Below are 21683 nucleotides of genomic sequence, written 5' to 3' on the forward strand. Positions count from 1 at the left end.
ACTGTGGCAAGACTAATTCGGAAACTCAGTGGGGATGGCGGAGATGAGATTGCACCTTCTGCACCAGTGCGCCACGCCATCATTCTGCTTACTTACCTTTTATCGTTGTGATAAATACCATTGTTTCCTCCAATTTTCTCCTTGCAGCTCCTGCAGGTGTTGGCTTGTGACTGTACCTTGTCACTGTGACCATTCTTCATTGATGAGCAAAACTGAATACTGGCAGGAGACAGGACTGCGGAGAGTATCTTAGCCAAGTTTGGTCCTGTCCTCATTCACACAAGAACACTTTCCAGCAAGGGATCTTCAGAGAGCAGCCAGCAGCAGGAGTGTTTGGCTAATTTATTTCACTCCGTATCCCAGATGAATTGAAGCCAAAGTATTGTCCCAAAGGCTGTCCTGGCTGAGATTAACTGAGATTGCACAGACAGGCTATCGAACCATGACTATTGATGGTTGATGTGTCTCAGCAGATGGACCATTTACCAAGTGGGTGCCATTGGGGAACAATGTAATGTTTATTGCCCAATGGTACGGGTGAGGAAGATGTTGATTCAACATTTTCTTTGAGTGTTAATACCTTTAGTCCTCTGCCTGGGTAGTACGGAATGATGAGGATTAACTGGATATATCTTATCATGGCGTATTGAGGGATTTACATTGGACACTTCAAGCAATTAAAATATCAAATAAATCCTACAATGTTCATTAGATATAGAAGATCTATTTCTGACATGAACAAATTACACTCAATTTCAGGTTGATGGGTGCCCCCTTCGCCACGTTGAACCTCATGCCCTTCAGCACTGGCATACTGTGGGTGCTGTGTGTACCAACTAAAATATGCACTGCAAAAACTTGTAAAAGCTTGTCTGGCAGCACCTCCCAAGCCTGTGACCTCCATTAACTGGAAGGACAAGGGCAACAGATGCATGGGAGTTATCATGGTCTCCAAGTGCCTCTCCAAGTTGCACATCATCCTGACCTTGGGACTATGTTGATGTTCATTTACTGTTGCTGAGTCAGAATCCTGGGATTCTCTCCCGAATAACCGTGGGTGAACTTACAGCACATATACTGCAATGGAGTGAGAGAACATCGTCCACCACAACCTTTTCTCAGGCAATTAAGGACAAGTGATGAGGCCTGAAAGGAGGTCTTGTGCTGTAGTGGGTACCATCGCAGCCTCTCAGCCTGTAGGTCTTGGTTCTGGTTAGAATGGATTCAGGCCAGCCTCCTTGCCCTGCTCTGTGGGTCAGACCTGCCTTTGAGCAGAGAACTCGAGGAGGTGCTGGATGAAGGCATGCCACCCAGTGGGCAGATCCGAGCCAGCAGCTCTGGGTTCAAGTCCCACTCTGTGACTTGATGGCCAAGGAATGTGTGTTCATAATAAGAACATAAGAACTAGGAGCAGGAGTAGGCCATCTGGCCCCTCGAGCCTGCTCCGCCATTCAATGAGATCATGGCTGATCTTTTGTGGACTCAGCTCCACTTTCTGGCCCGAACACCATAACCCTTAATCCCTTTATTCTTCAAAAAAACTATCTATCTTTATCTTAAAAATATTTAATGAAGAAGCCTCTACTGCTTCACTGGGCAAGGAATTCCATAGATTCACAACCCTTTGGGTGAAGAGGTTTCTCCTAAACTCAGTCCTAAATCTACTTCCCCTTATTTTGAGGCTATGCCCCCTAGTTCTGCTTTCACCCGCCAGTGGAAACAACCTGCCCGCATCTATCCTATCTATTCCCTTCATAATTTTATATGTTTCTATAAGATCCCCCCTCATCCGTCTAAATTCCAATGAGTACAGTCCCAGTCTACTCAACCTCTCCTCGTAATCCAACCCCTTCAGCTCTGGGATTAACCTAGTGAATCGCCTCTGCACACCCTCCAGTGCCAGTACATCCTTTCTCAAGTAAGGAGACCAAAACTGAACACAATACTCCAGGTATGGCCTCACTAACACCTTATACAATTGCAACATAACCTCCCTAGTCTTAAACTCCATCCCTCTAGCAATGAAGGACAAAATTCCATTTGCCTTCTTAATCACCTGTTGCACCTTTAAACCAACTTTTTGTGACTCATGCACTAGCACACCCCGGTCCCTCTGCACAGCAGCATGTTTTAATATTTTATCATTTAAATAATAATCCCTTTTGCTGTTATTCCTACCAAAATGTGGCCAAGCAAACTGAATGTCAACCTGTAAATCCTCCTAGCATGCCCATATGGCAGACGGTAAGAATGAGAGGGTCTCCTGGCCAGCCAGTCTTGATGGAATTTGGGCCCCCTCAAGGTCTAGCCTCTGGCGACAAGCTGGTGAAAAATTAGCTGCGGAAACAGACGTGAGCGTGCGCTTTTTCTGTCTAGTGTGCTCCAGGTGTTAAAACCAAAATAAGTAGCCTTCAAATCCTTGCCTTTGACAGCCACATCCTGCGACTGAAAAAGATTTCAAAATAAACCAAGACAAAGCTTTGAATGAAATATTTCCGTCTCTCATTCAAACCCCGACTTCATGGAGTTTCCATTACCAACCAGAAAATATCCCAATTCTTCTAATTTTTACTAATTAGAAATAAAATAATCAGTGAGCCACAAAGTCTCACATGGAATATGGAAACTTTTGTTCATTTGCCTTTTCTCTTCCATTTCTCCCCCCCCCCCCCCCCCCCCCCCCTTCCTCCTCCCCTCCCGCCCCCCTTGTCTGAAAGCAGCAACGCACACTGGGGTAAAGTCCCTCTGGTCACCAAGCGATCTGTATCTCACCCAGATGCCCAGACTTTGCATTTGATGTTAGATAGTGACTGCTGGTGGGCTGTACCATACATACAAGTGGTGAAGGAGCAGTGATTATAGTTCCAAATCAGGATGAGGTGTGTGGCTTGGAGGGGAAGGTGCAGGTCGTAGAGATCGCAGGTCTGGAAGGTGTTGTCGACGGAGGCTTGGCAAGTTGCCGCAGTAAATATGCTGGAATCTGCATCATGTTCTGCTCACGAGCCCAAGGACACCAGACACAGTTTGCAGTTGCAAATTTGCTGTCCCTTCAACGTTGCTGGGTCAAAACCCTTGAACTGCCTTCCGAACAGCACTGCGGGTGCACCTATACCACACAGACTGCAGCGGTTCAAGAAGGCTGCTCACCACTACCTTCTCAAGGGCAGTTAGGAATGGGAAACACACTTTGTCAGTAATGCTCACATCCCATGAACAAATAGAAAAATAAGCAGGTGAAGTCTCTGTTTGTAACTATAGTTTCTCATTCTTCGTGACATGCTAATTAACATACAGTGGTAATCTTTTCCACAAAATTAAATGAAACAAGTAAGTTGATTATTGAGGAGAAAAGTTGGCTTTACAAGTATATAAACATTAAGCATCTGCACTAGATTTGAAGAAGGATTCTCTCACTTTCGTGCAAGTCTGTCAGATATGAAACTTCTGTAAACTTCGGGCGTTGGTTAACTGTGATGTATTCATGATGTGTTTTATGATTTCTAAGCAATGTATTATTTTTATAATCTTCCTGCAGTGATTATATTTTATAGCTAATTGAATTGGATTGCAACAACTTTCATTCAACTAGCACCTTTAACACAGTAAAATATCACAAGACATTTATTTCACAGGAGCGATTAGCAAAGAGAATTTAACACCAAGCCCAAGAAGGAAATGCTAGGAGAGGTGATCAGAAGCTTGGCCAAAGAAATAGGTTTGAAGGATTGGCTTAAAGGAGGAGGAAGCGATGGAGAGATTTACACGAAGAAATTCAATAGCTTAGGGGCCAGCCAGCTGTATGCACAACCACAGTGCGTGAGTGGGAATGTGTAAGAGGCCAGAATTGGAGGACCACAGACATCTCGGAGGTTGTCGGGCTGGAGGAGGTTACAGAGGCACGGGAGGGGTGAGGTCATAAGGGATTTGGAAACAAAGATGCAAATTATAAGATCAAGGCATTGCTGACTGGGAGTCACTGTAGGTCGTTGAGTGCAGGGGCTTTGAGGGCAACTTGGTGCTGGTTAGGATATCAACAGCCAAGTTCTGAATGAACTCCAGCTGAGGGAAGGTGAAAGATGTGAGGCCAGCCAGGACTTTCTGGTTAATCCTCCCCACAACCACTTGTGCTCATCTGAAGTGGCATTTCAGATGAGCACTTGAAACGCCACAGTAGACAAGGCCACAGAGCAACTGCTGGGAGATGAGATTAGATTAGATAGGAGCTTGATGGCTGGTGTAGATTCAATGGGCTGAAGGGCCTCTTTTGTGATGTAAGCCTCTGTGACTGGGTTGCAATAGTCGAGTGTAGAGTTAACAAAGGTGGTGCTTTCATAGAATTTACAGTGCAGAAGGAGGCCATTCGGCCCATAAGTCTGCACCGGCTCTTGGAAAGAGCACCCTACCCAAGGTCAACACCTCCACCCTATCCCCATAACCCAGTAACCCCACCCAACACTAAGGGCAATTTTGGACACTATGGGCAATTTATCATGGCCAATCCACCTAACCTGCACATCTTTGGACTGTGGGAGGAAACCGGAGCACCCGGAGGAAACCCACGCACATACGGGGAGGATGTGCAGACTCCACACAGACAGTGACCCAAGCCGGGATTCGAACCTGGGACCCTGGAGCTGTGAAGCATTTGTGCTATCCACAATGCTACCGTTATGGAGGTTGAAGTAGGATGCTTGGGTTGAGAAGAATATGATGCAAACATGGTGTAAATAGAAATTGTGCAGGACTTAAGGTTTACTAAAAAATTATATTTTCTACACGTATAGAGTAGTCCATGGAAAGCAAGTCTGCCAAGATACTCCAGAAAGTGAATGTGGATCACAGAGGACCAACTCACAATGCTGACTCCAGACTACATTTTGTTAATCTGTTTTCTTCCCTTAAAGGCATAGGACAAGAGCAATTAAAATAATTTGCTATTAATAACTCCTTAATTAAAAAAAGTGAACAATCTGTACTAATGTTACATGGTAAAAGGGAAATTTGTCATCCTTGGATATCTTTGTGGAAAATGCCAGCACTTGAAGCTACAATTGTGGGGGAGGCAATATTTCATTAATCCTCCACATGGACAGCCTCTGATTAAAGTGGCACATTGTCTACAAGGCTTGAGGCTGACCCAGCCATCCTAACCATCAAACCAGAGGTCACGGAATTCCAAATAGTGCAGGCTTTTTCCATCCCTTTCCTGCCCAGGTGGGGGATGGAGAATGACACAGAAATTGACAATGAAGGAACCATCGAACGAGAACACAGCCATCCACAATTTATAATGCAAGTTAAAATATCACATTACTAACCAGTCAATGCCAACATACACCAAATCCAAGTTACAAGATACGATTTAAATATATAAGTTCTTGAGGGGTATGGGGATGTGGAGAGGAAGTTTCCTCTGATGGGAGAATCTAGAATTAGAGGGTCACTGTTTAAAAATAAGGGATCGCCCATTTGAGGCACCCTCAATTACGACGCGAGAGCGAGGTCGGTAATCAAAAGGGTTTAATCTAAAGAGAACTGAACAGCATCCGAGAGAAGTGTGCTCACCACATGGAGCCTTATCCTATATACCGTTTCCTGGGGGTGTAGCCAGAGGCGGAGTCCCCCAGGGTTCCAAGCCTCTTAAAGGGGCATGGTATTAAAGGTCAGGTACCGTTTACGGCAGTTATTAATACCGTTCATCACACCATTTAAGACACGGATGAGGAGGGTCTCCCAAGAGGGTCGCTCGTCTCTCAAACTCTCTTCCCCAAAAGGCAGTGGAAGCAGAATCTTTGAACATTTTAAGCAGGGTGAAATATTATCGGGGAAGACAGGAATGTGGGGTTTAGGTTACAGCCCGATTAGCCATAAGCTTATTGAATGGCGGAGCTAGGCTCGAGGGGGCAAGGGGCCTATCCCTGCTCCTAATACAGATATTTGTATGTATGGTGGGTGGTATTCAAGGATATTGATGATGCCCATCCAATCATTTTCTTCCTTGTCTTCTTTCTCATCTCTTCCGAGTTTGGTCCTCCCTTCTTCTCTTGAAAGCAGCAACACCTGGTGTGAATGTCCACAGATAACAGGACACTGTCCAATACTGTGCCCATTGTGAATGCCCACAGATACAGGACATTCTTAAGTACTGTGCCCATTGTGAATGTCCACAGATACAGGAAATTCTCAAATACTGTACCCATTGTGACTGTCCACAGATAACAGGACACTGTCCAATACTGTGCCCATTGTGAGTGTCCACAGGTACAGGACTCTCTCCAATACTGTGCCCATTGTGAATGCCCACAGATACAGGACTCTCTCCAATACTGTGCCAATTGTGAACGTCCACAGGTACAGGACACCCTCCAATAATATGCCCATTATGAATGCCCACAGATACAGGACACTCTCCAATACTGTGCCAATTGTGAATGTCCACTGGTACAGGACACCCTCCAATACTGTGCCCATTTCAATGCCCACAGATACAGGACATTCTCCAATGCTGTGCCCATTGTGAATGTCCACAGGTACAGGACTCTCTCCAATACTGTGCCCATTGTGAATGCCCACAGATACAGGACACTGACCAATACTGTGCCCATTGTGAATGACCACAGCTACAGGACACTGACCAATACTGTGCCCATTGTGAATGTCCACAGGTACAGAGCACTCTCCAATACTGTGCCCATTGTGAATGCCCACAGATACAGGACACTGTCCAATACTGTGCCCATTGTGAACGTCCACAGGTACAGGACACCCTCCAATACTGTGACCATTGTGAATGCCCACAGATACAGGACACTCTCCAATACTGTGCCCGTTGTGAATGCCCACAGATACAGGACACTCTCCAATACTGTGCCAATTGTGAACGTCCACAGGTACAGGACACCCTCCAATACTGTGCCCATTATGAATGCCCACAGATATAGGACACTCTCCCATACTGTACCCATTGTGAATGCCCACAGATACAGAACAATCCCATACTGTGCCCATTGTGAACATCCGCAGGTACAGGACTCTCTCCAATACTGTGCCCATTGTGAATGTCCACAGATACAGGACACTCTCCAATAATGTGCCCATTGTGAATGCCCACAGATACAGGATTACCTCCAATACTGTGCCCATTGTGAATGTCAACAGATACAGGACACTGTCCAATACTGTGCCCATTGTGAATGCCCACAGGTACAGGACACTCTCCAATACTGTGCCCATTGTGAATGTCGACAGATACAGGACACTGTCCAATACTGTACCCATTGTGAATGACCACAGATACAGGATACTGACCAATACTGTGCCCATTGTGAATGCCCACAAAACAGGGCACTCTCCAATACTGTGCCTGTTGTGAATGCCCACGGGTACAGGGCACTCTCCAATACTGTGTCCATTGTGAATGCCCACAGGTACAGGACTCTCTCCAATACTGTGCCGTTGTGAATGTCCACATAACAGGACACCCGCAAATACTGTGTCCATTGTGAATGTGCAGACGTACAGGGAACTATCCAATACTGTGCCCGTTGTGAATGCCCACAGGTACAGGACACTCTCCAATACTGTACCCATTGTGAATGTCCACAGGTACAGGACACTGACCAATACTGTGCCCATTGTGAATGCCCACAGGTACAGGACACTCTCCAATACTGTGCCCATTGTCAATGCCCACAGGTACAGGACTCTCTCCAATACTGTGCCCATTGTGAATGCCCACAGGTACAGGACACTCTCCAATACTGTGCCCATTGTCAATGCCCACAGGTACAGGACTCTCTCCAATACTGTGCCCATTGTAAATGTCGACAGGTACAGGACACTCTCCAATACTGTGCCCATTGTGAATGTCCACAGGTACAGGACTCTCTCCAATACTGTGCCCATTGTGAATGTCCACAGGTACAGGTCTCTCTCCAATACTGTGCCCATTGTGAATGTCCACAGGTACAGGGCTCTCTCCAATACTGTGCACATTGTGAGTGCCCACAGATACAGGACACTCTCCAACACTGTGCCAATTGTGAACGTCCACAGGTACAGGACATTCTCCAATACTGTGCACATTGTGAATGTCCACAGATACAGGACACTCTCCAATACTGTCCCAATTGTGAACGTCCACAGGTACAGGACATTCTCCAATACTGTGCCCATTGTGAATGCCCACTGATACAGGTCTATCTCCAATACTGTGCACATTGTGAATGTCGACAGATACAGGACACTCTCCAATACTGTGCCCATTGTGAATGTCCACAGGTACAGGACACGCTCCAATACTGTGCCCGTTGTGAATGCCCATCGGTACAGGGTACTCTCCTATACTGTGCCCATTGTGAATGTCGACAGATACAGGACACTCTCCAATACTGTGCCCATTGTGAATGTCCACAAAACAGGGCAATCTCAAATACTGTGCCCATTGTGAATGTCCACAGGTGCAGGGCACTCTCCAATACTGTACCCATTGTGAATGCCCACAGGTACAGGACACTCTCCAATACTGTACCCATTGTGAACGTCCACAGATACAGGACATTCTCCAATACTGTGCCCATTGTGAATGTCGACAGATACAGGACACTGTCCAATACTATACCCATTGTGAATGACCACAGAGACAAGACACTGACCAATACTGTGCCCATTGTGAATGTCCACAAAACAGGCCACTCTCAAATACTGTGCGCATTGTGAATGGCCAGAGGTACAGGACTCTCTCCAATACTGTGCCCATTGTGAATGTCGACAGATACAGGACACTGTCCAATACTATACCCATTGTGAATGACCACAGAGACAAGACACTGACCAATACTGTGCCCATTGTGAATGTCCACAAAACAGGCCACTCTCAAATACTGTGCCCATTGTGAATGGCCAGAGGTACAGGACTCTCTCCAATACTGTGCCCATTGTGAATGTCCACAGGTGCAGGACACTCTCCAATACTGTGCCCATTGTGAATGCCCACAGGTACAGGGCTCTCTCCAATACTGTGCCCATTGTGAATGTCCACAGGTGCAGGACACTCTCCAATACTGTGCCCATTGTGAATGACCACAGATACAGGACACTGACCAATACTGTGCCCATTGTGAATGACCACAGATACAGGACACTGTCCAATACTGTGCCCTCTGTGAATGCCCACAGATACAGGACACTGACCAATACTGTGCCCATTGTGAATGCCCACAGGTACAGGACACTCTCCAATACTGTGCCCATTGTGAATGCCCAGAGGTACAGGACACTCTCCAATACTGTGCCCATTGTGGATGCCCACAGGTACAGGACACTCTCCAATACTGTGCCCATTGTGAATGCCCACAGGTACAGGACACTCTCCAATACTGTGCCCATTGTGAATGTCCACAGGTACAGGGTACTCTCCAATACTGTGCTCATTGTGAATGTGCACAGATTGAGGACACTCTCCAATACTGTGCCCGTTGTGAATGCCCCCCGGGTACAGCGCATTCTCCAATACTGTGCCCATTGTGAATGTCCACAGGTACAGGACACTCTCCAATACTGTGCCCATTGTGAATGTCCACAGGCACAGGACACTCTCCAATACTGTTCCTGTTGTGAATGCCCACGTGTACAGGGCACTCTCCAATACTGTTCCCATTGTGAATGTCCACTGGTACAGGACACTGTCCAATACTGTGCCCATTGTGAATGTCCACAGGTACAGGTCTCTCTCCAATACTGTGCCCATTGTGAATGTCCACAGATACAGGACACTCTCCAATACTGTGCACATTGTGAGTGCCCACAGATACAGGACACTCTCCAACACTGTGCCTGTTGAGAATGCCCACGGGTACAGGGCACTCTCCAATACTGTGCCCATTGTGAATGTCCACAAAACAGGCCACTCTCAAATACTGTGCCCATTGTGAATGGCCACAGGTACAGGACTCTCTCCAATACTGTGCCCATTGTGAATGTCCACAGGTGCAGGACACTCTCCAATACTGTGCCCATTGTGAATGCCCACAGGTACAGGGCTCTCTCCAATACTGTGCCCATTGTGAATGACCACAGATACAGGTCTCTCTCCAATACTGTGCCCATTGTGAATGTCCACAGGTACAGGCACTCTCCAATACTGTGCCCATTGTGAATGTCCACAGATTGAGGACACTCTCCAACACTGCCCATTTTCAATGTCCACAAGTACAGGACATTCTCCAATACTGTGCCCATTGCGAATGCACACAAGTTCAGGACATTCTCCAATACTGTGCCCGCTGTGAATGCCCCCCGGGTACAGCGTACTCTCCAATACTGTGCCCATTGTGAATGTCCACAGGCACAGGACACTCTCCAATACTGTTCCCGTTGTGAATGCCCACGTGTACAGGGCACTCTCCAATACTGTGCCCATTGTGAATGTCCACAGATATAGGACACTCTCCAATACTGTGCCCATTGTGAATGCCCACAGGTACAGGACACTCTCCAATACTGTGCCCATTGTGAATGTCCACAGGTACAGGGCACTCTCCAATACTGTGCCCATGGTGAATGTCCACAGATTGAGGACACTCTCCAACACTGTGCCCATTTTCAATGTCCACAAGTACAGGACATTCTCCAATACTGTGCCCATTGCGAATGCCCACAAGTTCAGGACATTCTCCAATACTGTGCCCGTTGTGAATGCCCCCCGGGTACAGCACACTCTCCAATACTGTGCCCATTGTGAATGTCCACAGGCACAGGACACTCTCCAATACTGTACACATTGTGAATGACCACAGGTACAGGGCTCTCTCCAATACTGTGCCCATTGTGAGTGTCCACAGATAGAGGACATTCTCCAATACTGTGCCCATTGTGAATGTCCACTGGTACAGGACATTCTCCAATACTGTGCCCATTGTGAATGCCCACAAGTTCAGGACATTCTCCAATACTGTGCCCGTTGTGAATGCCCCCCGGGTACAGCACACTCTCCAATACTGTGCCCATTGTGAATGTCCACAGGCACAGGACACTCTCCAATACTGTACACATTGTGAATGACCACAGGTACAGGGCTCTCTCCAATACTGTGCCCATTGTGAGTGTCCACAGATAGAGGACATTCTCCAATACTGTGCCCATTGTGAATGTCCACTGGTACAGGACATTCTCCAATACTGTGCCCATTGTGAGTCTCCACAGATGGAGGACATTCTCCAATACTGTACCCATTGTGAATGTCTACAGGTGCAGTGCTCTCTCCAATACTGTGCCCATTGTGAATGTCCACTGTTACAGGACATTCTCCAATACTGTGCCTGTTGTGAATGTCCACAGGTCCAGCATGTGGTGAATGTATTATGCCAATAATCCACCATTGTATTTGTATCTGTGCTGTTGCCCTTGTATTTGTATCTGTGCTATGCTGGTGCCCTTGTGGGCTTCTCCAGTGGGCCATTGTATGGCATTATCCATAGGGGAACACGTTGGAGCATGTTTGGGCTCCGCGCATGGCTCCTCCCCTTCAAAGGAGGTATAAAGAGCAGTCGACCTGTAGGCGGTTCTCAGTATTGTATCAGTCGCAGGCAGGCACTGTTCTAAGTTGATTAAAGCCACGGTTTACTTCTACTCTTGTTCGAGACAATTGAGTGAATTGATGGGTCTCATCACAGCGCACTGTCCAAAACTGTAGCAATTGATGTTATCTGTCACTAGTTTACTGCAAGGACCATCACAGCCAAATCTCCAACCTGTTCTTCTTACACAGCCACAAACCTTCACTCCCCAGCAACGTTCACTGGATTGGCATTAAGTAAATGGGAACAGTGGCTGACCACCCCTCCAATGATCAAGTGGGACACGTGTGTGTGTGTGTGGGGAATAAAATCCTGTGACACTGTTTCAAAGAAGAGCAAGGGTCTCGTGAGCAATGATTATCCCTTAATCAACGTCACAACAAACGTTTATCTGGTCAGTATCGCATTGCTGCTTCTGGGATCGTACTGTGCGCAACCTGGCTGCCACTTCCCTTACATCACTACCGTTCAAATGCACTTCACTAACTGTAAATCGCTGTGGCCATGGCAAGTGTGTGAACGGAAGTCCTCCCAACATTTGGTCCATGTGATTTCCTGGACTTGTTTTGATTGGCTTGACGGGATCCGGGAGGGATTTTCCAGAGTGTATAACGTCGCCTTATTGCCTTTGCATCTTTTTTTTGTGGTTTATTTTGCCTGTTCCAGGAGATGACACAGCTGTGGCGGGGGGGGGGGGGGGGGGGGTAGAATATTTCATCTGGAATCTCCCCCGGTCATTATAATGCAGGCCTGCAGCTGACATCTTTCAGCCCATCATTTTTGTTCTATAGTTGTGTACGTTTGTGGAGCAACATCAGAATGAGTGTCGCCTTTACCCGGAGCAGTCTGTACCATTGGGGAGCCTTGTTCTGTGGTATGCAGTCTTGCTGAATCATCTACTTAGATATAGAAGGGCCATTGGTTCATACAGAACGCGAGTATTGCTGACAAGACAGGTTGAAACTTTTCCTCTTGCACCCTGGACAGATGTGCAAGATGTGCCATTCTTATGAATCTGTGCGGACGGGTGCACGACGAAGAATTCGACAGAATGCCTAATTTTTCAGCAATAAACATATTATTTAGGAGTGCATGAAGTTTAATTCTTCATCATCAAAGTAGATATTTTGAATTAAGGCATTAAAATACATGTTGACCTACAAACATTGGTGGAAATGCAGATAGAAGTGGATATTGATCTTTCAAGCTTTGTAATATATTGGGACCAGCAGCCTCTTGGTGACGTTTTATGTTCATAAAAATAACTGAGTGGAATCGACGGTCCTCATTAATTTCAAAGCCTTGACTTGTCTCAAAAGAGTCTGGGAAAAAAAAGAGAACTTTTGTCACGTTATCCTCTGGAGGAATGAAGGTCTCATCTGGCATCTCAGCGAGTCCAGTAGTTTGTCATCCTGGCCTTGTTTAATTCCGTTTCTGACATCCCACGCAATGAGAGATTACCCTTCAACATGTTGGCTAACTCTTCCGAGGCCTTCGCCAATTTGTTGATGTCCCAAAGATGTCGTCTGCCCTCAGAGCCCCCCCCCCCCCCCCCCGATTCCTCGGTGTCTTAGAGCAAGAGTACTTTCTCTGCCCATAGAAAAGTTACAGTACAGAAGGAGGCCATTCGGCCCATGTTGTCCATGCCAGCCCGAGGACATCTTTATAATCCCACCTTCCTGCACCCAACCCTGGAGTTTACAGCACTTAAGGTGCAGATCGAGGTTTCCCCATTTCTCCTTTTTGATGAGCTATTGATCCGGTAAACGTTGACCATCTTCTACTACCTCGGAAAAGTAGCCATTCATCATGTGCCTGTCCAGACAGTGACACCTGATTCCCCCCGGCTGAGGACTGCCTGCCACCCAGTTGTGGCACCCATTTACTTTGCCATTTACATTTCACTTCTGTGCAATATTCCATTCTCTAAACTAGTCCAAATCCACACACAAGTGACAACAAAGAAACAGAGCGCAGGAAAGAGCACAGCCAATGGCTGTTCCCGTCAAAACTACACAGAATGCTTGAACGTGGGCAGATTATTCATCATTGGAGACATCAATGCTCTGTCCTCTTCTGATCTCCACCCCGTCAACACACACACACACAAACAAACAAGCCTTCTAACAAGGTCTCATTGGAACCCTGTAGATGGAATCGAGTTGAACAATCCAACTGCTGCCCCCGTTGAGATCAGCTAACTCTGCACATTAAACTAACTCACTCTGAGTGGCAGGGGAGACCTCTTCGGTCTCCATGGATCAGTTACATTGTACCTTTACAAAATGATCCATTGGGAGGGGCTGTAATTACAGCATATTACCATTAAGATCGTCTTTACTTTAACGCCCACTGGGATGGTGACAAATTGTGGGAGATTCCCCGCTGGTAATCGCGCTCTTTATGTAGCAATGGGAGAAATAGCGGGTCACGTGATGGCAAAGCACTAAATAAAAACACATGTATATTTCACCAGTGGTTGGACCACACAAGCTGCAGAATCGCTCATGAGCACTGCAGCGTCCCAAAGCGCTACACTCGTGGAGACCATTCTGGCCATCCAATGATTCCTATTCCTCCCTGTATCCTGCAAATTCCCCCCCTTCGAAATTGTCTTTGAAAGTTATTGTTGAATCCGATTCCATTGGAGTCAAGTGTAGGCCAGACCTAAGGACCGATTTCCTTCCCTAAAGGACATTATGGTCTTTTTTACGACAATCCACATCTTTAATTCCAGATGTTTTTTTTAAACTGAATTCAAATTTCACTATCAGCAATGGTGGGATTGGAACCCTAGTCCCCAAAGCATGACTCTGGGTCTCTGGATTACTAGTCCAGTGGACAATACCACTATTGCACTGCCTCCCCTGATTTAAGGGGGTTAGGGTTGGATCCAGTTGTAAAGTCATCCAGCGCTTTCAGCCATGAGGAAAGAAAGAGCTCCCATTGGCAAAGTGGGAATGGAGATGGGAGCCAAGGGAACTGAAGTGTTGGCTAGTGTAGACTTGAGAGATGAACAGACACTTCCAACACTGATGAAGGTTCAACTCAATTTTATTAACTACTTCTAACTAACTAACACACGATGACTGTGGGTCTAAATAATGTTAACTTAAACTAGAGACCTAAGCCTTGTCCGAACCAGTTGATTCTCTCAGCACGTGTTGTGAGTCTGTGCTGGGCTGAATAAGTTCCTGTTACACTCAGAGGCAGCACCCAGAATGAGCGGGAACTGTGGTGCCCTCTGCCTTTATAGTGTGTGTATTCTAACTGGTGATTGGCTGCGGTGTTTGTACATGTTGATTGGTCCCTGTGTGTGTCCACGCCATGATATTCTGGTGTATATTATGAAATGAACTTTAGCTGTGATCTGAATCATTGGCCCTGCTGAGGTTTGAGCAACTCTCAGGTTTACCTGTTGCTGCAGGTTCAGGCTGATGGTTGAGGGGGAGGAAATCCCAATGTCCGGCTCTCACCTGGTTGCGCCCTCCGGGGAGATGCTTCTGAGAAAGGTGAACAACCCACTGGAAATAATGTGTGCGATTCTGACAATGCAGCCAATCAATATGCCGCTTTGACCAAAGGGGATATGTTCCATAAGGGGAGCCACAAGGAGGGTTTACCCAGTCCACTTCTCCTGCTGATAATGTGATGACTTTGATGGCGTTGCTCTTGTAGAATCTGACTCGAGCATTTGGATTCCTAGTCTAATTATATGGGGCGAATGCCAGGGTTGGACAATTAATCCCCCTCTGCCTTTCGCTCCAGGTGCTGTAACACTCACAGTCACTTCCCAGCCCTTTTGGCGATATTTCATCTGTCCTCCAAAACAGCCAGTGTATTATTTACATCACAGCAACACCCACAGAGCATTAGACAGATTGCACTTTAAGATACTCTCTGCATTACTCCAGCCTCGTGCTCAGAAACCACCTTCCTTTGAGAGTTCCAAAATGCAATTTAACCTCCAGGTAGTGTCCGACGGTGTAACATTAAATGGAATCGGAAATCATTGCCAGTTTAGGTCCAGTACCTTTGTAACAAGAGATGGTGTGGAGGCTGAAATGAGATTGGCACGTGGCAATAAAGACGGGGTCTCGTTTTGTTAACTAACCACATTTTGTTCAAATTGATGTCAATGTCCATATTGACGTAAATTAACATTCCTTAATTATTGGCGTCAATCGCCTTTGATGGGAATGTCGTTAAAAAAAGAGGTATGTGTGTCTTTCCAAACATTTTAATGTTTTAATCATTTTTTGTTCATTCATAGGATGCAGGCATCAATGACAAGGCTTTACTGTCCAATCCCAGTTGCTTTGGATGATATGCTGGACAGTAGTCGCCTTGGTCAACTCCAATGTCTCCTTTACAAATCTTCATTCCCATTGCCCAAACTTCCAGCCTTGACCCTGACTCCAAATACACACACACACACACTCCTGTGGCGTACTCAGAGCCGCTCAAAGTGGTACATTCCTCTACTGAGCTAGTTACTGGACAGCCAAAATTCAAAGAACAAATTTGCGAATTCACCTAACTTAATCATGGTTCTATGAAAACACTCCCAGTGTGTGTGTGTGTGATCCCGGGATGGAGAGCCTGGAGCTGGTTAAAACATTCATTATAATCACCATAATCATTACTTTAAACTGGTCCCACTAGATTACAAAAATAAATGATAAAAAAAAAAGAACGCGGCGGATAATTCAAGGATAACAGCCCAGTGAGTGTATTGCTTCTTGACTCCCGACAACATGGGAGTGACATTTTCAGCTGGTAACTGAAGCTCAATGTCTTACCGAGGTTCTGACAAAGAAATTGACCGGGTCCGCATCCATTCCCATTCCGGGGGTGCGCTTTGAACCGGGAACGGATTGGGGATGATGATGCCTCTGCAGCTGAATAGCCTGCCAGTACAGACGGGGGTTTTTTTCCCATCACTTGAGCGGTGCCTGGAGAAAGTGCCCATTTGGTGAAGGGTGGTAAAATAGCGGCCGTGAATACAGAAGGAGAGCTTTGCCCAATGAGCAGATACTGGTTACCCCCACCTCCCCTTGCAATAATATCATTGGGGTGGGTGGTTGGGGGGTGGGGGCTCCACACCATCTTAGATTAACAACGTTTCCTCAGCCAAACTGCTAGAATTGTAAGTTTCAGTGATGTAAGATTATTAATAATTAAGCACTAATTGGAAAATCATTTCCGAGCTTTTTAAGTCTCTTTTACCTCTGACACCAGCTATTAATGAACAGCAAGGATGGATGAATATTGTGGGGCCTGCATCTATTGCCATTAAATATTTACAGTCAGTTTGGGCCTTTAGCTAATAGGTGAAGGCTCGGGCTTTGCTGAGCTGCACATTATGGAAATATCAACTGCAATTAACACAAACTTTCCTGCAAGACGATAATTATCCATGAAAACAATTTCGCTGTAAATATTGAAAGGAATCGCACTCTCAAGATACTCATGCAAGTGGTTTACAGGAGCTTTAATTGTAGAATTGTTTAATTAGTCACTAGGTTAATGCTTGAATGTGGTTAAATAGCACAGCCTGCAATTTCCAGCAGCTGTTATTGTACAAGTGCTTCTGTGTTTTCTTCACCGCCTCGTTCACCTCCACAGATTGTTTCGTTGTGGACGCACACACGGTTTCAAAAACACAGGCAGTGCTGCTCCCGAGTGGCAGCAAGCTGCAGCAGGCTATTTGACTGCGAACGGCCTCACAAACCAGCCCCCTACGTTCTCACCCACGCACACACCTGTCCATCAGAAGCTATCGTGTCCTCGGCACTTCCTAGCGCAGTGGCACTGAGGCCAATAGTAGCATATTTGCTGCAGCCATTTGGGATTAATGTTTTAATGTAACCTTTTGACGGCAATTGCCCAATACTTTCCTGGGCAGACTAGCCCACATTGAGGAAGCATCGCTTCATCCCTTCATCTTCCAGTTATCCAGTGCAGTACAGGCAGTGCTAACTGCCAATGGCTACAGAGTAGAAATAATTTGCTCCACTAAAGGGCATTAATAGTAAGAACGTCCAATTGACTTGGTGGGGGTGGGGGAGCTTGTAAAATTCCTGCCAGGCAAGACCTCCAATGCTAACTTGTACACGGTTCAGGGGACTGGACCAACACAAACTTGGGTGAAGAAAGACATTAAGTAGACATCTTGTTATAGCTTATCCGTCACCTGTACCAGGCAGAAACTGACAAGGAAAGTTGGTAACATTTCCTTAAAGCATGATCTTTTCACGCGGGCTCATTTATGTCAGTCTGACCTTTTCGACATAGCATAATAATATAATATAATAATTGCTCATTGTTACAAGTAGGCTTCAATTAATTTACTGTGAATAGCCCCTAGTCGCCACATGCCGGCACCTGTTGGGGGAGACTGGTACGGGAATTGAACTGGCGCTGCAGACCTTGTTCTGCATTACAAGTCAGCGGTGTAGCCCACTGTGCTAAACCAGCCCCTTACTGTAACTTTAGAAAACTGAAGAATTTGCCAAGTGTTCATTCTGCTGGATACACTTTCGGCGCCCACAGTCCCATATTTATCAAATCGATCAAAGTCATCAATTGAAATGAAAATCGCTCATTGTCACCAGTAGGCTTCAATGAAGTTACTGTGAAAAGCCCCTAGTCGCCACATTCCGGCGCCTGTCCGGGGAGGCTGGTACGGGAATCGAACCGTGCTGCTGGCCTGCTTGAAAAGCCAGCGATTTAGCCAAGTGAGCTAAACCAGCCCAGGTAAATACACACAAGCTGCCTCATCCATGTGCATGTGACAGATTCCCTGGCAACAAATGGGATTTAAAAAAATAATATTGCAGAATGTGGGGTCTGCTTGTTTTAGTTGGATGAGGCCCTCACCAATGAAACCCAGTTTACTGCTTTAACAGAAGGGTGCTGTAATTCATTCCAGCTCGCAACACAGACTTCATGATTTATTTCACAGGATTACAAAGAAGAGAAGTTCATGTCTCTAACCAGATCCAAGGATTTGTTTCAAAGCAGCAGAACCGCCTACATGAGTTCTCCAGGAATCGCTGCCCAGATTTTGCAATGAATCCACTTGCCAGGGGCGGGAGGTTGCTGCCCAGGTAAGTGTTTTAGTTACACCTATTCCCAGACGTGTGTGTGTGTCGCCTCCTCTTTTCTAAAGTTACAGTAAGGGATTTGTAAAGTTATTTCTATAATAACGAAGAAAACGCCGGTCCATCTTAAAAGCGAATGAGGACTAATTATAGACCCCAAACTTTTCAACTGAATAGTTTACCTTACTGGCGAGAAAGAAACTAGAGGTGGATTTTAACTATTGTTTTTGAGAGTGGGTGTTTAAACAGAGCGGGCCCCATCTTATTCACCAGTGTATCTCACCCGCCAATTCCATGCCCATATATCCCATTCCTGGAATACAGAGAGTGGCCAAATTGACAGAAGTTGGCCGCAATTGGAATGACCGAATATATAGAGATCTATATCAGAGAGCCACTCTCTGAATGACTGAACTAACTACTTTGTGAAAAGGCAAAAAAAGGCTTCAGTGCCGCCGTTTAGGGGGAATTCTTGTCAATCTGGGATTTGAATGCATTAATGCCTCGCTCCCCGAAGCTTTGCGAAATAATGTCATTATCTGAATTCTGGGGCCCAGCTGTTTTTAACAGGGGTGTTCTGTCCGGAGATGTTAAACACACAGCCTTGAGGAGGCGATTCCCGCTCACCGCTATTCCTAACCCTTCACAGGCTGTTTAACACTCAGAAAAGAAGTGGCGTTTAACTTGAGTCGATAAAACCTGTGTCTACCGATTGCTCAAATTTCATTTTGTAAACCCTAAACAGCCAAAGAAAAAATGGGGGGGATGAAAATAGGCCAATTTTAGAGTCGGAATAAGGGGCTTTGTGGGAAGGTTATTGGAAACTTGCTGGGATAAGTAATCTGAAAGATATCACTATCCAGTGAATTAATGTCACGTTTTGCTTTAATACGCAATGAGTTTGTTGAAACATGATCGCTGGAGGTTTGAGAGGCAGCTCCTGGGGTTAGGTCGCAATACTTGTATCACAAGGACGGTACAGAGAGAGATGGAGGGGCTCTCCTGGAGAACCTTGACTCCTGCCTTTCCCACCCCCCTGCTATCCATCAGAGTCCAGCACCCAGTCAGAGTGAGAGTCAAGAGGCAGCAGTGTCTGTGCAAAATTTACGTGTCTTTAGAAAAATATATTACATATATTTTATACATATTTATTTAGAGGTGGATATGTCTCCTTTAGCTGATTATGTATCTACCTCGCTCTCTAATGAGAAATACAATCTCGCCACAATCGTTATTTTGCTCTCTGCGAACTGTATCAATCTGCACAGAAAAATCACATCACAAACCAACTATTCAGAAATTAACTCATTGTTAGCAAATGAATGATTGAATTCTATTTAACACACTTCACACCAGGAAAATAAAGAGTCTCAGTAAGTATTGACCTGGGTGAAAATTGCACCCTGTTTTTTTTTTTGCCCTGTACAGTTGCTCATTTAGTTCCCGCTTTACAATCTATCCAGTCTATTTGCCAGGATCTGACCTTTGCAAACCCATCCAACTTCATTAGCAGATCGGGTCATCCCAACTGTGCCAGCCATGTAAACAGCCATTAAAGGGATTCTTTTATCAATAGCCAGTAATTAAAATGTCAACGTTTAATTTTCAGTAGACTCCCATTCTCTTCCAGCAATCTTTTCCCTTAATAAGAGTGTAATCGAAGAGAGAGAAAGCTACAGAGCGAGAGAGGAGGAGAGGAGGGGATCTAATGTATGGGGCTTGTTCAATCGATACAACAGTGAATTGATCTGCCTCTGAAATTAAATTTATTGGGGTCATGGGTTTATTTGCTGCTGATACAATTGTTAAATGGAGAACATTCATTTTGAATAGCAGCATTTATTAAACTTCCACTGAATTAGAGCGCCGTGATTTATGTTGCAATCTAGCAGGGAGCCCTCCAGGAAAGGAGAGTTGCTTCTTTATAGGACACGGTTTTGTAAGTTTTAACTGAAAAATAATTCGCCCGTCTGCTCCAAAAGTAAAACTGCTGCATATGGCTGGGGGAGGGGGTGTGTGTGTGGGGGTGAGGGGAGGGTGTGTTGGGGGGGGGGGTGTCTGGGGGGGGGGGGAGGGGGGTGTCTGGGGGGGGGAGGGGGTGTCTGGGGGCAGGGGTGTGGGGTGGGGGAGGAGGAGGAGGGGGGTGTCTGGGGGGGAGGGGTGTGGGGTGGGGGAGGAGGAGAAGGGTGTGGGAGGTGTGGGGGGGTGTGGGAGAAGAGGGGTGTGGGGGGGTGTGGGAGGAGAGGGGTGTGGAGGGGTGTGGGGGGGTGGGAGGGGAGGGTGTGGGAGGGGAGGAAAGGGGTGGGAGGGGAGGGTGTGGGGGGGGGTGGGAGGGGAGGGTGTGGGAGGGGAGGGGAGGGTGTGGGAAGGGAGGGGTGTGATGATGGGGAGGGGTGTGGGGGAGGATGGGGGAGAGAGGGGGTGGGGGAGAGAGGGGGTGGGGGAGAGAGGGTGGGGGAGAGAGGGGGTGGGGAGGGTGGGGGAGAGAGGGGGTGGGGAGAGAGGGGGTGGGAGAGGGTGGGGGAGAGAGGGGGTGGGGGAGAGAGGGTGTGGGGGAGGGTGGGGGAGAGAGGGTGTGGGGGAGGGTGGGGAGAGAGGGGGTGGGGGAGAGAGGGGGTGGGGGAGGGTGGGGGGAGAGGAGGGTGGGGGAGAGAGGGGGTGGGGGAGGGTGGGGGAGAGAGGGGGTGGGGGAGGGCGGGGGAGGGGGAGAGAGAAAGGGTGGGGGAGGGGGAGGACAGGGGGTGGGGGAGGGTGGGGGAGGGGGAGAGAGGGGGTGAGGGAGGGGGAGAGAGGGGGTGAGGGAGGGGGAGGGAGGGGGAGAGAGGGGGTGGGGGAGGGGGAGAGAGGGGGAGAGAGGGGGGGAGAGGGGGAGAGGGAGGGAGGGAGAGGGAGGGGGAGAGGGAGAGGGGGAGGGAGGGAGAGGGGGAGGGAGGGAGGGAGGGGGAGAGGGAGGGAGGGGAGGAGAGAGGGAGGGGGGAGAGAGAGGGGGTGGGGGAGGGGG

General features: G+C 47.1%; 1 protein-coding gene across 4 annotated transcripts in view; it reads left to right on the forward strand.

Annotated features, from left to right (window-relative positions):
* The first annotated feature begins 18560 nt into the window (after positions 1–18560).
* The window catches only part of LOC119975228 (SKI family transcriptional corepressor 1 homolog-B-like), a 42626-nt gene continuing 39503 nt past the window's right edge, over positions 18561–21683 (forward strand). For all 4 annotated transcript variants that reach the window (XM_038814862.1, XM_038814863.1, XM_038814864.1 and 1 more), the window contains exon 1: positions 18561–18688. The gene's annotated coding sequence lies outside the window, so the exon portion shown is untranslated. The remainder of the gene's footprint in view (positions 18689–21683) is intronic.

Source organism: Scyliorhinus canicula, chromosome 12, assembly GCF_902713615.1.
Source record: "Scyliorhinus canicula chromosome 12, sScyCan1.1, whole genome shotgun sequence".
NCBI classification, from domain to species: domain Eukaryota; kingdom Metazoa; phylum Chordata; class Chondrichthyes; order Carcharhiniformes; family Scyliorhinidae; genus Scyliorhinus; species Scyliorhinus canicula.